Source organism: Aquarana catesbeiana, linkage group LG02 (assembly GCF_042186555.1).
Source record: "Aquarana catesbeiana isolate 2022-GZ linkage group LG02, ASM4218655v1, whole genome shotgun sequence".
NCBI lineage: Eukaryota > Metazoa > Chordata > Amphibia > Anura > Ranidae > Aquarana > Aquarana catesbeiana.
In genome coordinates, this window is record NC_133325.1 from 702,142,842 (window position 1) to 702,163,448 (window position 20,607).

At 40.4% G+C, this 20,607-nt stretch overlaps 1 protein-coding gene across 3 annotated transcripts in view; it reads left to right on the forward strand.

Annotated features, from left to right (window-relative positions):
• CTPS2 (CTP synthase 2) overlaps positions 1 to 10,019 on the forward strand; it is a 409,104-nt gene extending 399,085 nt beyond the window's left edge. For all 3 annotated transcript variants that reach the window (XR_012241769.1, XM_073616921.1, XM_073616922.1), the window contains one exon: positions 7,568 to 10,019. The gene's annotated coding sequence lies outside the window, so the exon portion shown is untranslated. The remainder of the gene's footprint in view (positions 1 to 7,567) is intronic.
• The last annotated feature ends 10,588 nt before the right edge of the window (positions 10,020 to 20,607 follow it).

Below are 20,607 nucleotides of genomic sequence, written 5' to 3' on the forward strand. Positions count from 1 at the left end.
TGTTTACTTGCTAAGGGTTTATATAAACTTTAAAGTGGTTGTAAACCCTCCGCTTTCACTTTAGCTCATTCTAATCTATATATAGCAGGCAGCTAATCGCTGCCTGTGAAATTTCACTTACTCTTTCTGTTTCCTTATAATCCATCCTGCAATCTCTAGTGACGTCAGCTGTCCATAGCTTCTTTAATGGCATGCTATGTCTGCCGTTTCACTATCCTCTGCATGCCGGGTCATTGACTATCAGTAAGAATGGCACAGAGGAAGCCTCACAATGATGTGCTATTCCTCCTCTCCTTCCTGGTTCTCCCCTTGTGACTGTATAAGACATCACACAAGGGAGTGAACCATAGCAGCACAGAGACTTACATACATTGAGATAGAGGCTTGGTTTAGACGTGATCGCAATCGCGCATGCGCGAGATTTAGACAGGGGAGGAAAGGAAGGGTGGAAATTATGTCCACACAAGAGCCAGCAATCACTAGTAAAGATGACACAGCCAATACCCGGAAGAAGAGAATTTTTACAAAAGCTAAAAAAGGTATTTCAAAACCTTGTTTTAGTCACCTTTCAATATGTAAGGCTTACAAATACATTATTGGATCATAATATTTAAAAAAAATATAAAAAAAGAGTCCGGGGTTTACTTCCTCTTTAATTGTTGCAGTTGAGGGAGTTAAGTGTTAAGGAGGAGATGGCCAGGTCAATACGGCGTACGGACCTCCTTTCTCCCTCTCCTATAAGCTTATGGTCACTTCAATGACCATAAGCTTATATCAGAATTGTTCAGCAGATTCTGCTGAACAATTCTATAACTCTGATCAGTGGATTACAACCCGCTGATCAGAGTTATTAACCCCTAATGTGACCGTCCTGTCCCCCACCCATGCCACCGCTTACCTGCCCCCTGCCTCTCCACCCCCGCTGCACCCTTCCATCTAAAACTGCTCCCCCACTCTCCTCTCCTATCCTCTTCACCCCCCTTCCCCCCCCAGCACTAATTACCCCCCTCCACAAGATCCAACCCCCCCTGCAAACCCGCTCCCTGCAGCAACCATCATTAGCTAGGCATCCCTCTTCTTCCACTTCCGCCGGCTTCAGGTGGTGCATGGGGCTTGGGGGGTCCAGATGTGTCCCCCCGCCAGTCAGATCACCCCCCCAAATGCCCCCACACCCCCGATCCATGGCCACTCCGAGCGGCATCTCTCCTTCCCATCCCTCCGCCTGCAGCTTCTCCCTGCACAGATCTCCTATGATCTGTCAGGCTGGAGATTGCGGCGGGGGGAGGGGAGTGGTGTGGGTGAAGTAGGGGCTTAGGGGGCTTAGTAAAAGTGTTTACTAAACTCCCCCCTGTAGAAGAGAGGGCGTACTACTAATCGCTGCTATGTGCCCACTGACACTGACAGCTGATATATTGTAACCGCGAGTGTTCATTTAAAATTTACAAATATTTGTTATTTATTAACTCCATACAGATTAAGCTTTTATATTTAGTAGGGATTTAGCAGGAATTTTGTAATATTAGCTGTGTTTTTATCTGCTAATAATGGTTTTAGTGTATTTTTTGCGAATATATTGGTTTGATAAACATTTGCGCAAATACCGCGGGGTCTAAAAAATCTGTAGCACCTTCTATTTTTTCTAGAGGTCATATGCTTTCAGAAAATATATGGTTTTGTTGGTCTTTCACAAACTCTGAAAGCTGTAAGGGAAAAATTAAAACCTTCAGATTTTATAGAGAAGTTTGGATATTTATATTTTTTGCGTACGTTCGATTTTCGCCATTTTGCAAAAAAGGTGCAATGTAAAAATGTTAACTTTTTGTTTTTTATTAACTCCAAACAGGTTAAGCTTTTATATTTAGTAAGGATTTAGCAGGAATTTTGTAAAATTAACTGTGTTTTAATCTGCTAATAATGGTTTTAGTGTATTTTTTGCTTATACATTGGTTTGATAAACATTTGCGCAAATACCGTGGGGTCTAAAAAAAAATCAGTAGCACCTTCTTTTTATTCTAGAGGTCATATGCTTTCAGAAAATATATGGTTTTGGGGGTCTTTCACAAATTCTGAAAGCTGTAAGTAAAAATTAAAACCTTCAGATTGTTTGAGAAATTTGTATATTTACACTTTTGCATCTGTTCAATTTTCACCATTTTGCAAAAAGGCACAATTTAAAAGTTACAGTACAAATATTTGTTATTTATTAACTTAATACAGGTTAAGCTTTTAAGTTTAGTAGGAATTTTGTAAAATTTTCTGTGTTTTTATCTTCTAATAATGGTTTTAGTGTATTTTTTGCAAATATATTGGTTTGATAAACATTTGCGCAAATACCGCGGGGTCTAAAAAATCTGTAGCACCTTCTATTTTTTCTAGAGGTCGTATGCTTTCAGAAAATATATGGTTTTGGTGGTCTTTCACAAACTCTGAAAGCTATAAGTGAAAATTAAAAAGCAAATTAAAAATTGCAAAAATGGTCTGGCCACCTCAGTGTACAAAATGGAGCACAGGGCCTGGCAGCAAAAGAGTTACACTAAATGATATTCCCATTCTCCAGACATAATTATTACACATGCACTACTTAAAGTGTAAGTTCACCTTGACAGAAATATCTGTAAGGTGAACTTACACAGAACCCCCTAATTACACACCCCCCCAGTCCCGCTGACCGGTTGCGCGGCGATCTCCCATTCTGAGCCCCAGTATAGCCGCGTCAGGGGTCTGGGGCTTAGAAATCCCCTTGGCATTCACACATCTTCTTCTCCACTGACAGAGGAAGGGCTATGCGGGTTCTGATTGGTCAGCACCGCCCATGTGATGGCACCAATCAATTAGAATGCTTCGAAACGTTCCTTCTGATGGGGTACGTTTTGGAGATTCAGCTGCAGGGATTTCTAAGCACCGTACCCCTGACGCGGCTATACCGGGGCTAAGAAGGGGAGATCACCGCAATCCAGGTCAGCGGGACTGGGGGGGGGGGTTGGTTAGGAGGGGGTCCTGTGTATGTTCACCTTACAGATTTTTCTGTAAAGGTGAACTTACCCTTTAAAGAATATGTTACCCCAACATTTCATATTCCCGATATGTGCCTATTGTATCATGTATGTTAAAAAGTATTCTATTCTCTTTCTATTGCTTCCTTTGTATGAAATACTGGAGATCCTGCCAGTCCCTCTGCTTTCCTATCAAAAACTGACCATGCATCACAATATGGTCAATTTTCTAGCTGGGCTGGAAGCACAGACTGCCTGTCCCCCAGGCTTAGACTTGTGCTGACACCCCCCATACACAGCCATTTACTGAGAACATCAGCATCAATGTATTGCTGTTTCTTCACCCCCACCTCTCTAAGCCCATTATGCAGCTGAGAAGAGAGATTATGTGATCACTTATAAAAAAAAGAAAGCAAAAGGTATTTATAATGTTTTTATAAACTGTATATACTCAAATGTTTTGCCTTTCATTTCCATTTTAAACTGAATGGGTTTGTTTCTTACTGTGTTTTTCTGCCTCCTTGTTATGTCTTCCATGAGCTCCTAAACCTCTCCTTTGACCCCTCACTTTCTTTGTTTGAAACAAGCAGTGCACATTAGTTGTGATCATGTGAACTGCTCTGTGCACAATACAAATCTTATAGTCCCTAGTCCATCAAAGCAAGTGAAGGGTGGCTATGATCCTACATACATGGAGAATGAAAGCAGCCACTCTCCATGAGGAAGTCAGATCACAGCAGCAAAAAAAGGAATTTACAGTTAGCAGAGAGCAATAGAAGGTATTTCTTTGATCTAAGAATATACGCTTGATTACGCTTGATTTTTTTTTTTTTAACCAGACGGGCTTTACTGCAGAAGACGATATTTTTTTTTTTTTTTTTTTACTGTTAATAGAGCTGCCAAGAATAGTGGTGACACAGGTAGTTAAAAAGCAGATTACCTTAATACACTGTTTGTTAATTGATAAAAACAAATATTATGCTCTCAAACAGATTGATTTAACAAGTATATCAGTGAGTCTAAAGCCACAACCACCAAATCCACAGCACTTTATCAGCAGCATGGGAAGGGGCCATCCAGGTCCAATATGGCTAATGCGTTTCAAGGGGAAACCCCCTCTTCATCATCAGAGTGCTGTGGATTTGGTGGTTGTGGCTTTAAACTAACTGATAAGCTTGTTAACGCAATCTGTTTAGGAGTATAATATTTTCTTTTATGAATTAATAAACAGTGTGTCAGGGTAATGCGCTAGGCTGGTGCACCTTGTTTTTGTTTTTTAGTGCTGCATATGAAGAGATAACTGCAGTCTAAAGAGGGCAGCAAAACATGGTGGAGCCATAGTTACAAACTGGAAGAGTGGAAACCTATCAGTCTCTGAGCACCACATTTGCGCACAGGAGTTTGTTTCTATTGTTCAGTTATAAAGCAAAACCAATAAATAAGTCCATGCAGTGGAGCAGAGAGTTCTAAATCATGACAATGACTGAACTGAGTTATAGATCCGTAGGCAAGTAGAGCTGTTTATAATAATTTTGTCTTATTTTTGTGAATGCATTTAAAGTGAGAGCTCCAGGCAAAATGAAAAAAAAATATATAAACAGTTCTGCTTGCCTACAGATCTATAACTCAGTTCAGTTATTGTCATGATTTAGAACCCCTGTAAGTTGTCGCCTAGTTGGCAAGTTTGATATAGACAGACCTGTCTCTGTACTGTGTTAAGGAAGTGTACAATAATGTAGATCATTAGGACTCAAGGCAAGCCATTCATCTTGTCAAGATGTTGTGTAGAGATACTGTATAATAAATAAACATTATACAGAAAGACTTGGTTATTGACATGCACTATAAGTCAGATCTCAGCTATAAGATTTTATCTCATCTTTTGTTACTGCTCATGGAAATGTCTATGGAAATTTTTATGATCCTGTTCAGATTTTAGCCAGCCTCTTGTCATTCTATATTAAGGTTCTTTTGTATCTAATTACACATGTAATTGTAGCCAAGGACCTGAGATATAGGCATGAATATACAGAAACTGAGCCAATTCCAGGCAGAAATCTATGAAAAATTTGATTATATTTAAACTTGTATTTTAGAAAAGATATTTACAGAATGTATATCTTCTGAGGTCACTGTATTTATTATATGGATTGCAGCATGCGATACAGGAAAATAATATTTTTACGTGGCAGGCTTATCCCTGTGAAAATATTGTACAGAATTAGGTAAGGTGTGTATTCAGTATGTGTACATTTAAAGTTCCAGGAATTATTTGTATTGCCTACTTACATTAGTCCAGCTTGGCACAATGTAACTATACAGTACATTTCTTATACCTGATGGGTTGCTGAGGAAGCTGCAAACCACTGTAGTAGTTGCTGCTACTAAAGTGATAGCCGTGAGCTCAGGTTCTGTGCAAGCGCCATACCCTCTGCACATTGACCTCAGAGGGTCGCTCGTTCGTCACTGCCTCCATTCATAGAACGCTCTGTATTTTTTTTTTCAATGAATACACAATATTTTCTATGATTGAATGAGATGGAGTTAAGGGACTATGACATCACAATCTTTAACCAATCCAGTGAATTCATTGAAAAAAATACAAGACTGAGTGAGTACCCCGGCATGGTCAAAGGGTCTTGCACAGAATCCAAGCAGGAGTCAGAAGATTGCGGCTATCATAGTAGTAGTAGTACTGAGTGATTTTAAGCCTCTCCAGTGGCCCATCAGGTATGAGATATGCATATCTACATTATGCCAAGCTGGGCCATTGTAAGCATGCATCACAGAAAATTCCTGGAGTTCAGCCTTAAATGTAATTTTCAGTGTCCCCCCACCCCCCCTCCCAATCTCAGTTAATGCATGAATGTGAACAAAGACCTCAGATTTACTCTGGAGATGAATACAGCCATTTTCTCCAGTAACAGAACATGGGCATTCATAACTAAAGGGATGCTGTTAGCTCCCAGGAGAATAAAAATTCCCCCAGGCATGCTCACAGGGATAGGGGAAGACTTGCCTTATCCTGAGCAAGTCAGGAGTGGTGAAACGTGTCAAGGAAGGTTGGTTTTCTGGTGGAGAAATGTATGCAGCCACGTTGATGACACTTAAACACAGAAAGAAGAGCTAAGATTGGAGTGTGGCTGTTATCTTTTTATCTTTTGATGGAGAGTGCCGGCACCCTTGTTGTCCATGTGTGGCAGGAGGTGCAAGTCTTGAGAGGTGCTATGGGTCTGGGTAATGCTACTGTTCCATTTCACTTCCAAAGAAACATGGAACATCATTGTCATCCTGTTAAAGCAGGGGTGTTCAACTTTTTGACCTTCCTGGGCCACAATGGAAGAAGAGGAATTGTGTTGGGCCACACATAAAATACACTAACAATAAGGAGAGCTTATGTGCAGAAATAATCGGGCAGATCACAAGTTAACAATTGCTGATATAAAGAATGTACCTAGCTGAGTAATACACCTTAATTTTTTTTTTAATTTTTTTTATTGTAAAAGACGGCGCCATATAAAACTAGTGCAATGTTTGACACTGTTTTTGATAAACTAACACATCAATATCTGGTTTGATGGGTGTAGTAGCAATTCTCAAGGTGTTCATCAGATATTTTGGTTCTAATTTTGCCCGTCATGTGCTTCATCCTTGAAAATAGTTTGCGACAAATATTGGTGCTGCTGAAAACCGATGACATGAATAAGGCGTGATTGTGAAGAGTGGGAAGATAAAACTTATGAAAGTCCATTAGAGATACACTGTCAAATTTTTGTTTATTTTTGTTCGGCCACACCAGTTTGCATAGTGTAAACGCATTTTTACAAAAAAAACCATCAAAAATCAACTTTTTAAGTCAGTTTACAATTTTGTGTTGGGCTGCATTCATAGCCATCTTGGGCTGTGGGTTGGATACCCCAGTGTAAAATAAAGCTGGTACATAACAGATCGGCTGGCAGAATCAGCAGATATTAGAGAGACTGCATCCATTTCCTGACTCCTGTAATGGTGGCCATAGATGGTGCAATAAAGCTTAACATTCAATGTCTGATTTGACAAAATGATCAAATCAGACATCAATCATTCAGGGCCGATGGCATTTTTTTTGCACCCTTGTGAATCATTTACGATCCATCTACATGTAAAAATGTGATCCATCAACCCTGTACAATTGATTTTTCCCACCACGACTGACCAACCTCCCTATCTTTCACTGGTAGCTTACCCATGCCAATTATATCCTCATCGCTCAATGTCCAGTTTGATCATTTTACCAAATATGGTATCGACCGTTCAGATTTATTGCACTATGTATGAACACCATGCAAATTATTTGTCTTCGCTAACTTGTGTTACCCTAGCCATGCTGGTCAGCCCCCTTAGGTTTAAAAAACAGCTAAGCTTATCAGAGTGGCTTTGAGGTGGATGTTTGGTTTTGCTGTTCAAAAACACAGTTTGTTTGCCGGTCCTATTTCTTTTGATTAATTGTATTTTGTTACTTTTTGCTTTCCAGTTGAGTGTACGAGTCACATAAAATAATAAGGCTCACTGGGGATTTTTTTCTTTCTTAACAGAAACACAGCTAACCAGAGAAATTACGGATTACAAGTGGAATCTCTCTGCAAACATCTGCAAGAACTAGTTACATCCATCTTAAGAATTGGAAATAAGTTGAAATAATGGGCACTTTGTTTATTTGTGTGTACACACAGTTAAAAACTGAAATCTTCATACACAGATGCTGTGTCTGGGGCTTCTAACCCACGGGCAACAGTACTGCAGGAGAGATGGATGCAAATCTTATGGAGAGCTGTCTTCTCATCATCCTTGGCACTGAATGTATCTGCAGCTGTTCATCTCAAATGGAGTAATTGTTTGTAATATGCTTCATACATCATTTGTACTTCCATCCACAACCCAGAGTCTAGAAAATTGTTTGTGTAAATTATCCAAAGTGGAGCCAGTTATTCTTCAGTGTTTAGCCAACAAGTACATTTTACACCGAATGAATTCTATCACTATTCCCCACTGATTGTTTTGGTAACTGATGAGCTGAATTTAATCAAGTATTGGCCCAGACCATTCTGTCCCAAACAAACTTTAGGGAATTGTCAGTAGATGTAACTGAAAAGGAGAAATACCTTGTGAAAATTATACATTGAAACAAGATCACAGATTTAGGGCTAGTTTACACTTGCTTCAAAACTTGGCTTTGGACAGGCTTTGTTAAAGATCTCTGAATGCCAGTCTAAGCCCCTGTCGCTAAATAAAATGGTTAGCTTACAGTCCTGTTTACACCTTTTGCTTGGTGCTTCGATTGGGCTTTGGTGAGGCTTCGGTGGGGCTTTGGTGAGACTTCAGTGGGGCTTCGATGAGGCTTCGGTGGGGCTTCGATGAGGCTTCGGTGGGACTTTGGTGGGGCTTCGATGAGGCTTTGCTGGGGCTTAAAGCGAGCTTTGCGATAGACTTCTATGGAGGCTTTGAAGACGCTTTGAAGCACCACTAAAGCTACATGGGGTATAATTTTTGAATCACAGCCAAAGCAAAGCAAAAGCAGGTGTAAACAGGACTGTAAGTTAACCATTTTATTTAGTGACAGGAGCTTTGATTAGCGTTCAGAGAGCTTTAGCAAAGCCTGTCCGAAGCCTTGTTTTGAAGCAAGTGTAAATGAGCCATTAATGAAGCCAAAGCAAGTGTAAATGAAGCCAAAGCAAGTGTAAATGAGCTCTTAGTGAGAAACAATTATGGATCAAATTATAAAAAATGTGTTGGACGAATGTGACAAGCACATCACCCTGCCATAATGAATTCTGACCATTTTTTTCTTAATACATTGATTTCCTATGATCATATGCTCCATCTAGTGGCCATAATGTGACATTTTTTTTAATTTTTGGTGTTTCAGAAATATACAGCATTATACAACTAGATGGAGCTGACGATCATAGGAAATCACCATATTAGGCTAAATTAAAGTGATTGTAAACCATCACCTTGTAAAACAACCAATTCGGTTTAAAATAGAAATGAAAGGCAAAACATTTGTGTAGGCATATAAAAACATAAATACATGTTTTACCCTTTTTAAATATGATCACATGCCCTCTGTTCTCAGTTGCATGAGAGCTCGTGGGGGAGAAACAGCAGTACACTGGTCTTCCCACTGAAAGTCTGTGCAGGGGGTATGTGTCAGGATGAGTCTGATCATTGAGAGCAGACTGAGTTCCCAGCAACACTCTGCTCTAATGCCTAGTGGGGGTTAGTTTTTAATAGGAAAGCAAGGTGACCGACAGGAACACCAGGGATTTCACACAAAGGAAGCAATACAGAGAGAACAGGGTACCTTTTCATACAACTACATGGTACAGCAGACACATATCAGGAATATGAAATGTTGGGTTTACATATTCTTTAAGTTAGAATTCGTCAGGGCTGTGCACATGCTTGTCACATCTGTCCAACATTTTTTATAAATAGACCCCCTTAGTGTAGTTTTGTTTTAAATAATAATGTACAGTACATTTTAAATATTTAACATACAGTACATGTGTTCCTGTATACAAGTTTTTTTTTTTTCTGCAACCAGAACCTCATGCCTTTGGCACAGGACCTGTATTTTAGTGTAGGATTCAGGAAGCAGAATAAAGGTTAATTATTGCTTAAATTATAAGTTAGGGGAGTGTTAGAAGCACAGTGTGAAGGAAACACTATAGAAATTAACACCTTCACAACCAGGTTCAAAACAAACCTTAACACCCAAATCCAGTTTTGCAGCTTTGCCATGTGTTAGTAAAACTGTACATTTTATCTCAACTGCTTTGAATTATAGCTTGTTTTTTTCAGGACAAGTTGGGCTTTCATTGTAAATGGTAAATGTTAATGGATAGCTCCTGCTTGTGCTTGATTTTAAAAGAAAAAAACTGTCCCAAAATAGTAACAAAAAAATATATATTTTTTAAATTTAGCCATATATTTTCATGCCATTACCATGACTCACCACCAAATAAACTCACAAAATAAATTCTACTCCTGATGATTGCGGCGGTGCTCTTTGTACTCATAGAAGTTCCAAGAAGCAATAGTACACTTTTTTATCTTCTGCCTAAACACCTTGACACTGACACCACTTGCACTGACTCTACATTTTTTTTTTTTTCTTTTTTTTTTTTTTTAACTAAACACACTGACCCTAAAGCCTGGCACATACTCATTTTTTTTCGTTCAACCCACCGCAAGAAAAAAACCTGACAGCTCCCGTCAGAACTGCTGTACTAATGAGCCAACGTAGTACAGTGATCTCCCTCTGTGAGCTTTGTGCACTGGTGCGCAGTCATGTTGGAATAGGAAGGGGCCATCCCCAAACTGTTCCCACAAAGTTGGAAGCATGAAATTGTCCAAAATGTCTTGGTATGATGATGCCTTAAGAGTTCCCTTCACTGAAACCAAGGGGCCAAGCCCAACCCCTGAAAAGCAACCCCACACCATAATCCCCCCTCCACCAAATGATTTGGACCAGAGCACAAAGCAAGGTCCATAAAGACATGGATGAGCGAGTTTGGGGTGGAGAAACTTGACTGGTCTGCACAAAGTCCTGACCTCAAGCGCTTCTGGAAGAATGGTCAAACATTCCCATAGACACACTCCTAAACCTTGTGGACAGCTTTCCCAGAAGAGTTGAAGCTGTTATAGCTGCAAAGGGTGGGCCAACTCAATATTGAACCCTATGGACTAAGACTGGGATGCCATTAAAGTTCATGTCAAGGCAGGCATCCCAATACTTTTGACAATATAGTGTATATGTGTTGAGCGGTCATATAGGGGTTAAGAAGAAAATTGTGGGAATTGAAGTATTAATGGCATGCATTTTAGATTTTGTATGAATGCAAATGTAAACCCTAAAAGCGGATATAAACCCTCCTATCGTTTTCAGCAAAGGAAGCTGCCATATTGGCCTCTTTAATCTTCAGCTGTGTATACACCGCTCCTACCCATTGAAATGAATGGGCACCGCTGCGGAAGCGCCTGCAAATCGATTCGGCAGCGGCGCTACACGGGCACATTTAACCCGTTATTCGGCCACTGGCTAGAGTTAAAAGTGCCCTGCTAGCGGCTGAATAGCGCCGTTAAAACGACAGTAAAGCACCGCTAAAACTAGTGGCGTTTTACCATCAACGCCCACCTGCCCCAGTGTGAAAGCAGCCTAAAAATAATGTCCAAATGTTTATTATAGTGATCGCAGTTGTAAAAGTGCAACATTTTGGAGCCACACAGGACCCCCTATGTTGGCCATGTCTCATCATCAGACATGTTGGGGAAAAGTCATAGATTCTCATCTATATAACTTGTTCTGGGTTATTAAATCAAACTACTGCATCAAAAGGAAGCAAGAGGATCAGAATTACATCCAGGAAACTAGCATGAGAATGAACTAGAATGAGAAGTCAGCAATGGCAGCATTTTAATTTCACTCAGTATAGGTTTCCTTTACTCTGATCACGCTAATCATTTTGCAAATATATATATGTCTATAAATTACTTTAAAGGGATTTGTTCATTGTAGAATGATGGATGCTGCCATTGATGAAATAGACTTTAAGGACTTTAAGGCCTCATTCACACAAGCATACCTATCCATACGTTTGTGCAAAAGGCTGTCTTTGCCTGTATAGCATGCACAGGTGTTCCATGCATCTGTGTGCAGGCAGTCCCATTCATGTCTATAGGGACAGAGGAGCTGCATGGACACAGCCACTGGTCCAAATTTGACAGCTGTGCAGGTGCAGTTCCCCAAATGCAGACTTGATTTACTATTTACTGGAGAGTGCTAAATCTGGTGTAGCTCTGCATAGAAACCAATCCGCTTTCAGGTTTTATTGCCAAAGCTTAATGGAACAAGCTGAAATTAGAAGCTGATTGGCCACCATGCACAATTGCACCAGATATTGCACTTTCCAGTTTTAGTAAATCATCCCCACTGTGTGCCATTGTTGCAATGGGAAACCCCAGGACCCCTGTAAACGGTGTCAGGATGTAGAGCAGTGGTTCTCACCTCCTGTTCTTAAGACCCACTAACAGGCCAGGTTTGCAAGATAACTGAAATACATCACAGGTGATATCATTTGCTGCTCGGTGATTGCAGTATTCTAGTCTGCATCTCCCCAAGGTAATACTTAAAATCTGGCCTGTTAGTGGGTCCTGAGGACAGGAGTTGAGAACCACTGATGTAGAGGGATAGGCACTCAAGGAACATCTGCTTCCTGATCTCCTCTGCAACGAATGGACCTAGAAGCATTTAATCACTTTTGGGTTTAGAGCTGTCATTCCCTGGCTGATTTGCCTGATCTCTCAATAAAGACAACCTGTCACTTGCCAGTGCTATGAATTATTAGCCCAAATAAGATCGCAATAAAGTTAAATGTAAAAAAAGTTAATTATAATCTAATAAAAAATTTCAAAGCAATCCCATCTACGCATGCAAAGCGTGCAAGCACGTGCATATACTGTCAGAAACCATGAATCAGACTGAGACAAAAGTACAATGAAATCACACTGGTTTAATAATAATAAAAAAAGGTAAAGAGAGTAAACATAGTCAAAACATAGCCAGAGTTCAGGAACCGGAACGGATAGTCAGACAAGCCAAAACGTCAGGGAGCCAGAGATGAGCATAGTAGAACAGCAAGCAGGATCTGGAGCCAGAAGGAATATCAGCCAAGCAAGTCTTTAACAGGAACACAGGAGAGCGTCTCTAGAGATGTGACCAAGGCGAAGTCAGAGATCATCTGGACTGGACAGCTTAAGTAGGCAGGACTGATGAGCAGGATATCATCAACAGGTGAGTCACTGTGGAGAGATAGAAGCTGGCAATTAGCCAACAACTGAGTGGCTAGCTTTGATAAGGAAGGGCTGAGCCCAGCCCTGACACATACATAGCAATTGCACCACAAATGTACCGTGCATGGCAGAGCATGAGCAATAATTCTAGGGCCATAAATCTGGGTTAACTCTAAATTGATAACCTGTAGTTTTAAAGCTTTGCCTATGGACAATTTGGGATACCATAGTTTCTTTCACAGACCATTTTACAGGCATGCACAATTTTAAGACTAGACAAGTTTGATAACAATTTACTTGATGCAACCACGTCTTTTAAATTTTACCAACAAACTGGGTATTATATTGTGTTTTTGTGCTCTTAAATTTAATTTAGTATATTTTTTCCTGGAAATATAGATTTTAAAAATATTTGCACAAATATTGTGCAACATAAAAAATTGCAACTGACATTTTGTTTTTTTTTAAATGGTCTCTCCTTTCAGAACAGATATGCTCTTTTTGGGGGTTTTAAGTAATTTTCAAGGAAAATGCAGATTTTAACTTGTTTGAAAATTTAAAAAATTGCTGGATGTAGAGTGGTTAAAAAGTAAAGCAGGGTAAAGGGTGAGAACCCCAGAGCCCGCTCCTCTAACAAACAATGCAGTAATGGCAACTTCCTTATTTCTGTGCACGCAAACCGCTAAATACACAGATGAAATACATATAGGAAAATTGTTTTACCTGCCAGTGGATTTATATTTCTGCCTGTCCAGTGCTGAGATTTACACAGTTCTTTCTGGTAGGGGAGGAAATTGGATTTTCTCTGCTGCAGAACTTCAGTAAGGCCGTGTTCACGCTATCTGCGACGCAGCTTGTAGTAGGGGTCCGGCGCGTCCCTGTTCTCCATTTCAGGAACAAATCAGGTCAGAAATTTTTGTCTGAATTCGGACCTGAAACATAGCCAAAGACACACAGGACCCTTTTCTAATATGGAGCGTGGCTGTCCCGGAGCTGTGTGAACCGGCTCCATTGAGAGACAGTCACACTCTCCTGTCATGCGAATTGGATGCGAGGAAAGCCACATCCAATTCGCATCAGTGTAAACCCGGCCATAAGCCTCATACACATGATCGGATTTTCTGCCGGGAATTGTGTGATGACAGACTGTTGGCGGAAAATCTGACTGTAAGCTCCATTGGACAATTGTCGGATTTTCCGCGGACAAATGTTGGATGGCAGGCTTAAAAATTTTCCGTGGACAAATGTCTTTTGTCGGATTTTCTGAGCGTGTGTACACAAGTCCGTCAGACAAAAGTCCAAAGTACAAACACACATGCTCGGAAGCAAGGACGAGCCAGAAGCGGTCGGTCTTGTAAACGAGCGTTCGTAATGGAGAATTAACATTCATGACGCGGCAGATTATGAAATCTCGAAATGCAGCGCACATTCCCTTCTTCTTTAATGGGATAATAATGAAGCTGCTTTGCTGGTGATACTGATGGAGTTCTGCCAAACTGCTTTTATTTTCTAGTGATATCAAGAATAATATTATTATGCTTGTTTTGTTTTTTTGGGCAAGTTACTACAACACCATTATCCCGTAGTTTTTAAGATCAAAGATACAACTATGTTGGTGTCCCTTGTTAATTTTACATTGTATTTTTTTAAATGTAACTGCCTACTCCCAAACTGTCATTTGAAATAAAACACATAGCCAAGTATTATTCTCCACAATTTTTTTATTGTGCATTAAAAAAAGAAAACAAATAAAATGAGACATGCTATCTGTAAATAGGGCTTAACCAAAAAGTGCATTCTATGCATCCAAAAATATAGAAAATATACCAAATCAAATCATTATTATTCAACCAAAAAAATAAAATAAAGGCCTCATGCATGTGTACTACTTCTTAATATAGGCGGTCAACAATGCCAAGAGTTGGTGAAAGCAGGGGTCCAAAAATCATCCGTATTATTCTCCTGGAGCTCCCGCAGCAAAGGCATATGACATAATTGGTCACGATTAATAAAACAACCAATTTTTGGTCCAAGAAATCCTTCTCCTCCTGTTCCTGGACTGGACTTAGGTCAAATGTGAACTTGTTGGCGGTAAGTCCGACTGTGTATGCTCCATCGACTTTTTGTTGTCGGACTTTCCTCCAACAAATGTTGGCTAGCATGCTCTCAAATTTTCTGTCAACAAATGTGTGTTGTCGGACTTTCGATCGTGTATACACAAGTCCGTCAGACAAAAGTCCAAAGTACAAACACGCTTGGAAGCAGAAGCGGTCGGTCTTGTAAACTAGCATTCGTAATGGAGGATTAACATTCGTGACGTGGCAAATTATGACATCTCCAAATGCAGCGCATATTCTCTTCTTCTTTAATGGGATAATAATGAAGCTGTTTTTCTGGTGATGCTGATGGGGTTATTGCAAACAAATTTTCAAATTTTTATTTGTGCAAGTTACCACAACACCATTATCCGGTAGTTTTTAAGAACAAAGATACAACTATGTTGGTGTCCCTTGTCAATTTTACATTGCATTTTTTAAAATGCAACTGCCTACTCCCAAACTGTCATTTAAAGTAAAACACATAGCCAAGTATTATTCTCCACAATTTTTTTTATTGTGCATTAAAAAAACAAAACAAATAAAATTAGACATGCTATCTGCCAATAGAACTTAACCAAAAAGTGCATTCTATGCATCCAAAAATATAGAAAATATACCAAATCAAATCATTATTCAACCAAAAAAATAATGTCAAAGCAATAACCCCAAGGCCAATAATAAATAACACGTTATCTCCTCCGATTCCCCAACATGTCTGGTTGATGAACGGCCGTTCAGAAATGGACTGATAAGCATGAATCAACACTCACCAAACTTCTACTAACACGAAATTAGCAGAAGGAGCCCAAAGGGTGGCGCCTGACAATTGAATTTCCTCTTTATCACCTCGTAGTACATCACTACGTTCATGTATGTTGCCCGACAATTGTGTATCGTTTGTATGCAAGACAAAATCCAGGCACGCGCCCTTTGGACAAAAGTCTGATGCTTTGTGGAAAATCCGATCGTGTGTACAAGGCTTAAGACTAAAGCTGGCCATAGATGGATTGAAGATTAGCTGGTTCAGCAGGGATCGGCTGAATTTTCAATACATGCATGGCCATGCCTGTTAAACAGAAGTCGATCATTAGACTGACTTCTATTGAGTGGGCTTGTTGGAAAATGTTTTTAGATGGTGCACTTTGCAAAGTGCAGTTGCTCCAGAGCTTAATAAATGAGGTAAGGCTTCACTTTGCAAAGAGTACCCAATCACATGCAAGGAAAATGAAAAAAAAAAACAGCATTTTTGCTTGCACATGATTGGATGACGGAATTCAGCAGAGCTTCTGCTCATTTACTAAGCTCTGGCGCAACCGCACTTTGCAAAGTGCACAGTCTTTTTGCCTTTAGTAAACCAACCCCAATTTGTCTTTATTTCATCCACAAGGAAACATGTCATCTATGGCCAGCTTTACATGTCTCCTTCTCACCATCCCCCTGTGACTGAACAGTAAAAGGAGATAGAACACACCAATGAGCTCATCTTATGCTGTCTGTCACTCTGCTCTCCCCTGCTATCAGCATGCTCCTTGAATTGTAGTACAATTGTTTGGCTCCTTGTGCTGCCTTTCCCTTCCCCACTCTATGTTGTGCATGCATTGTAAACAGCTAATACCAAGTCATTACTTGCATTTATACATACTATTAAACATTTGTTAATGAATACCAAGCTGCATAGGTATCTGTCTGGAGTGAAGATTTATATAAGCTTAAAAGTCACAAATTTTTTTACCTATCTTTGAAGTATAAAAAACTGAAGGTGGATATTGTAAGTGTCAGGAGGCACGTTCAGCGTAAAAACAAACTATATTACATTTAATGGGCATAGTGTTATTGTGTTAAATTGCATGCTGGTCTGAAATGGAAGTACAAAATGATCTGGGTCCAAATATATACCTCAATATTGGTACTGGCACTTTTCAAAGTGTTTTTTATTTCTCTTTGTCTTCTGGTTGTAAAGTGAGGATGTTAATGTTTCTCTGCTGTGACAGCAATATATTATTTATCACTTTTACAAAGCAAAGCTGGCAAAACCCCAGCAGATGCTGGCAGTCTATTTCTTTTCAAACGCTTTTCATTTTCCCAGTGACAATAAAGGCTTTGTGACAGCTGATTCTCAAAATATGCCTGTATTCTTGTGCCACACTAACAGAACATATGCACTGTATAGAAAGGGCAACTGAAATCAATTAAATCTAAACAGTATTCAGTTCTGATTGCTCTTCATTGATGTCTTTAAAGCTGAAGTTAATTTCTTTATTTTGGATACAGCACCATACACATTAGGCAGGGTCTCATTACCTGCAGGCAGCTGCTTCCTTGCATGGTCTTCTTCACAGCCGCTGGATACTGTCCTGAGCAATGTGGAGGTTAACAAAGCTGCTGCTTCTGAGAAAAGTTGCACCACACACCCACACTCTCTGCCACTCACAGAGCCCCCACTATTAAATTCCACAGTACATTGTATTTTGTGAATGGAGGAAAACCATTTGAATCATTCACAGAACACTACGCATTTTGGGAAAATAGCAATTCGAGCACTTTGAATGGCGGAGAAGGTAGAAGGGAGTTGACAAATGGTGCAACTTTCCTCAGTAAAAATAGCTGCTCTTAACCTTTAAAAAATGGGAAGATATCCACTCAGCGCAGCATCCTGCATCTGTGAAGGATACTGTGGTGCCCCAGATGACGGCAGATATGACGAAATGCGTAGAGCGGAGCCTGCTATGACATCACAACGCTTTTGCTGGATGTTACCAGGAAGCCATTTTTAGTGTACCCGTTTGAGTTTTATTGAGATAAGCGCATTTGTACCAGATGACATGTGAGTGCATTACTTTTTTTAAATAATAAAGAAATGTTTTATACAGTGTACATTATGAGGGGTCTCCTCTTTTATCTCTAAACATTGTTCTTCGAGTGAACTTTGGAGTGAGGCTGTACCATTTGTCTGAGACGATCTGCAACCTATATTGATGACTACCATATAAAGATATAGATGATGCCTATATACCACATGCCTAAATTAACCTATCTGTAATGGATGGTTAATTTTTCTGGCAAACCTTGCATGGTGTCATTGGGTGCAGGATTGAATCAACAGCACATCTATATTTAGTGACCTGAGCCACACATTTACTGGTCACCGTTTGGACAGCACTTTTATTCATTTATTTTGTGGTGTTTATAAGACTTTTTTCTTCTTTTTTTTTTTTTTTTTTCACGTTTTCTTTCATACTTTTGAATTTCACATATGCCATTTGTGATACTCTCACTTGTTTATATGGATACATTAGCACAGCATTTTTTGAATATAATTCTTACACTATGTTAATATCACGTAGTATGTTACAGATAATATGTCCATACCTCAGCGCGGTATACACTTTGTCTTTTTTTGCACATCTGTGAAGGAGGCACAGCAGGGAAGATTTTTACCAGAAGTGGTCACATGCAGGTGATGGAACAAACACCTTTACACATAACTAATATGTTTGGTGCTGTATCCCAAGCAAAAAAAAAAAAACCTTAACCAGCTTTAAACTAAGCCTTTTCGTAAGAAAAATATGAGGGATGCCGTTACTGACTGACTTTGAAAAATGCTTGCCACTAGGCTGTTATGCTAAAACTGACAGTGCTTGTCACGTACCTGGTAGGAGTCTGAAGTGACGAGGTCGGCCTCCCTTGTATCTTCAGCTCAGGCCCCACTGAGAGTGAGACAGAGGGTGCCAATGGACAGGAGGAACACAAGTGTCTGTAGATGTTGGTTGCAGAGCTTGTGGCTGAAGTTGTGGGCTAGAAGATTCAAGCAGAACATCAGGTCAGCAACTGTGATGATGCTGGGGAGATCAACTGAGATTTAAAGGGGAACTCCACCAGGCTTGCAGGTTCAGAATATGTGGCTTGCCGAGACTTCCAGCAGACAGGAGTGCACTATGTCCAATGGAGCTTGGATGAGAGGAAGCCAGCTCAGGTACTTGGAGGTGGCGTGGAGCCAGACAGGAAACAGGAGCGAAGTCAGAGGATTATTATTATCTTTATACTTGATTTATATAGCGCCAACAGTTTATGCAGCGCTTTACAATGTAGAGGGGGACAGCACAATTAAAGTACAGTTCAATACAGAAGGGACAGGAGGGCCCTGCCCGTAGAGCTTACATTCTAAAGGGAGGGGGTGGTGGTACAAAAGGTAATAGATGCAGGGAATGATTTGATGGGGGTGGCTCGGGGACAGTTGTTAGGTGGGTGTGGGATTAGCTTCTCTGAATAAGTGAGTTTTCAGGGATCTCCTAAAGTTGGACAGGTTAGGGGCTGATCGGATAGACCGGGGCAGGGAGTTCCAGAGAATGGGAGAGGCTCTGGAGAAGTCCTGAAGGCGAGCATGAGAGGAGGTAACAATGGAGCTAGAAAGCAGGAGGTCCTGGGAGGAGCGGGGGGGGGGGCGATTTGGGCAACATCTGCAGATGAGGTTGGTGATGTAGCTGGGGGCGATGTTGTGGATGGCCTTGTATGTTGTGGTTAGCATTTCGAATTTTATACGGTGGGGTAGGGGGATCAGCCAGAGTCAGCAGCGAGCGGGCAGTGAAGTACCAGGGCATCAGACAGAAGCAACGTCAGGGATAAGTCAGAATCAGGAACCAACAGTCAGCAGTATAATCGGAATCCAAAGGGTAGGTCAGTGGTAAGCCAGGTCAGCAACAGATAATTTAACAAGATACAGGCAGGTCACAGGGAAACAGCTGAAGATCAGTCAGCGTTGAGCAAGGGTCAGAGCGCCCTTTAAATAGGCCGTCTGGCGCCAAAGGAAACTGTGGACGCGCTCCCGCGAGCGCGCACATTCCTTTGCGCATGCACATTGGTGCACCTGCGATCAGCCAGGTTCCGTATGTGCACATGCAGGCACATGTGCGCCCGATGCGTCACAACAGTTCTTTTACAGTGCTTCAGTGTTCCTGACCTGGAAGTAGTATAGTGAAGTAAATTCAGTTACTTATCGCCATACTTGTTCCAGATGAGTCACATAAAACATTCAAGAAAGAAGATCAGCAAGACATCCTGATAACTAACATATGCAAAGGGGAAGTTATCAATGACAACTTTGTAGTTATTTACTGTTTGAACAAAAACAAAAAACCCATACTATAAAATCACATGTGTGTATACTGTATATATTGTAATATATGTGTATATATATATATATATATATATATATATATATATATATATATATATATGCACAGTATATATATTATGTTAAGAAGAGACAGTTGAGAACTATGGAGTCATGATTTCTGGATTCCTATATAAAGATGTAAAGTCACTGCAGTCAGCCATAGTTGTCAAAAAAGTGGACCTATCATTAAGCCCAGGTTTTACATTGATGCGATTTGGCATGCGTTTTGACCCCGAATCGGCGTGACACCAACTTTGCAGCGCCACACCGATTCCCAAAAGTAGTTTCTGTACTACTTTTGGTGACTTCAGATGCGATTTCAATAGATATCTGTGCAAGAACTCGCACAGATGTCTCTGAAATTGCCCCTGAAGTCGGACTGACATGCGGGTATGAAATCATGTGAGTTCAGCTGAACTCGCACGATTTCAATCCCACAGCAGTGTGAACCCAGGTTAAGGGTGTCTTTACAACTGTAGTGAGATGCAAGAAGAAACATGTTTTTCTG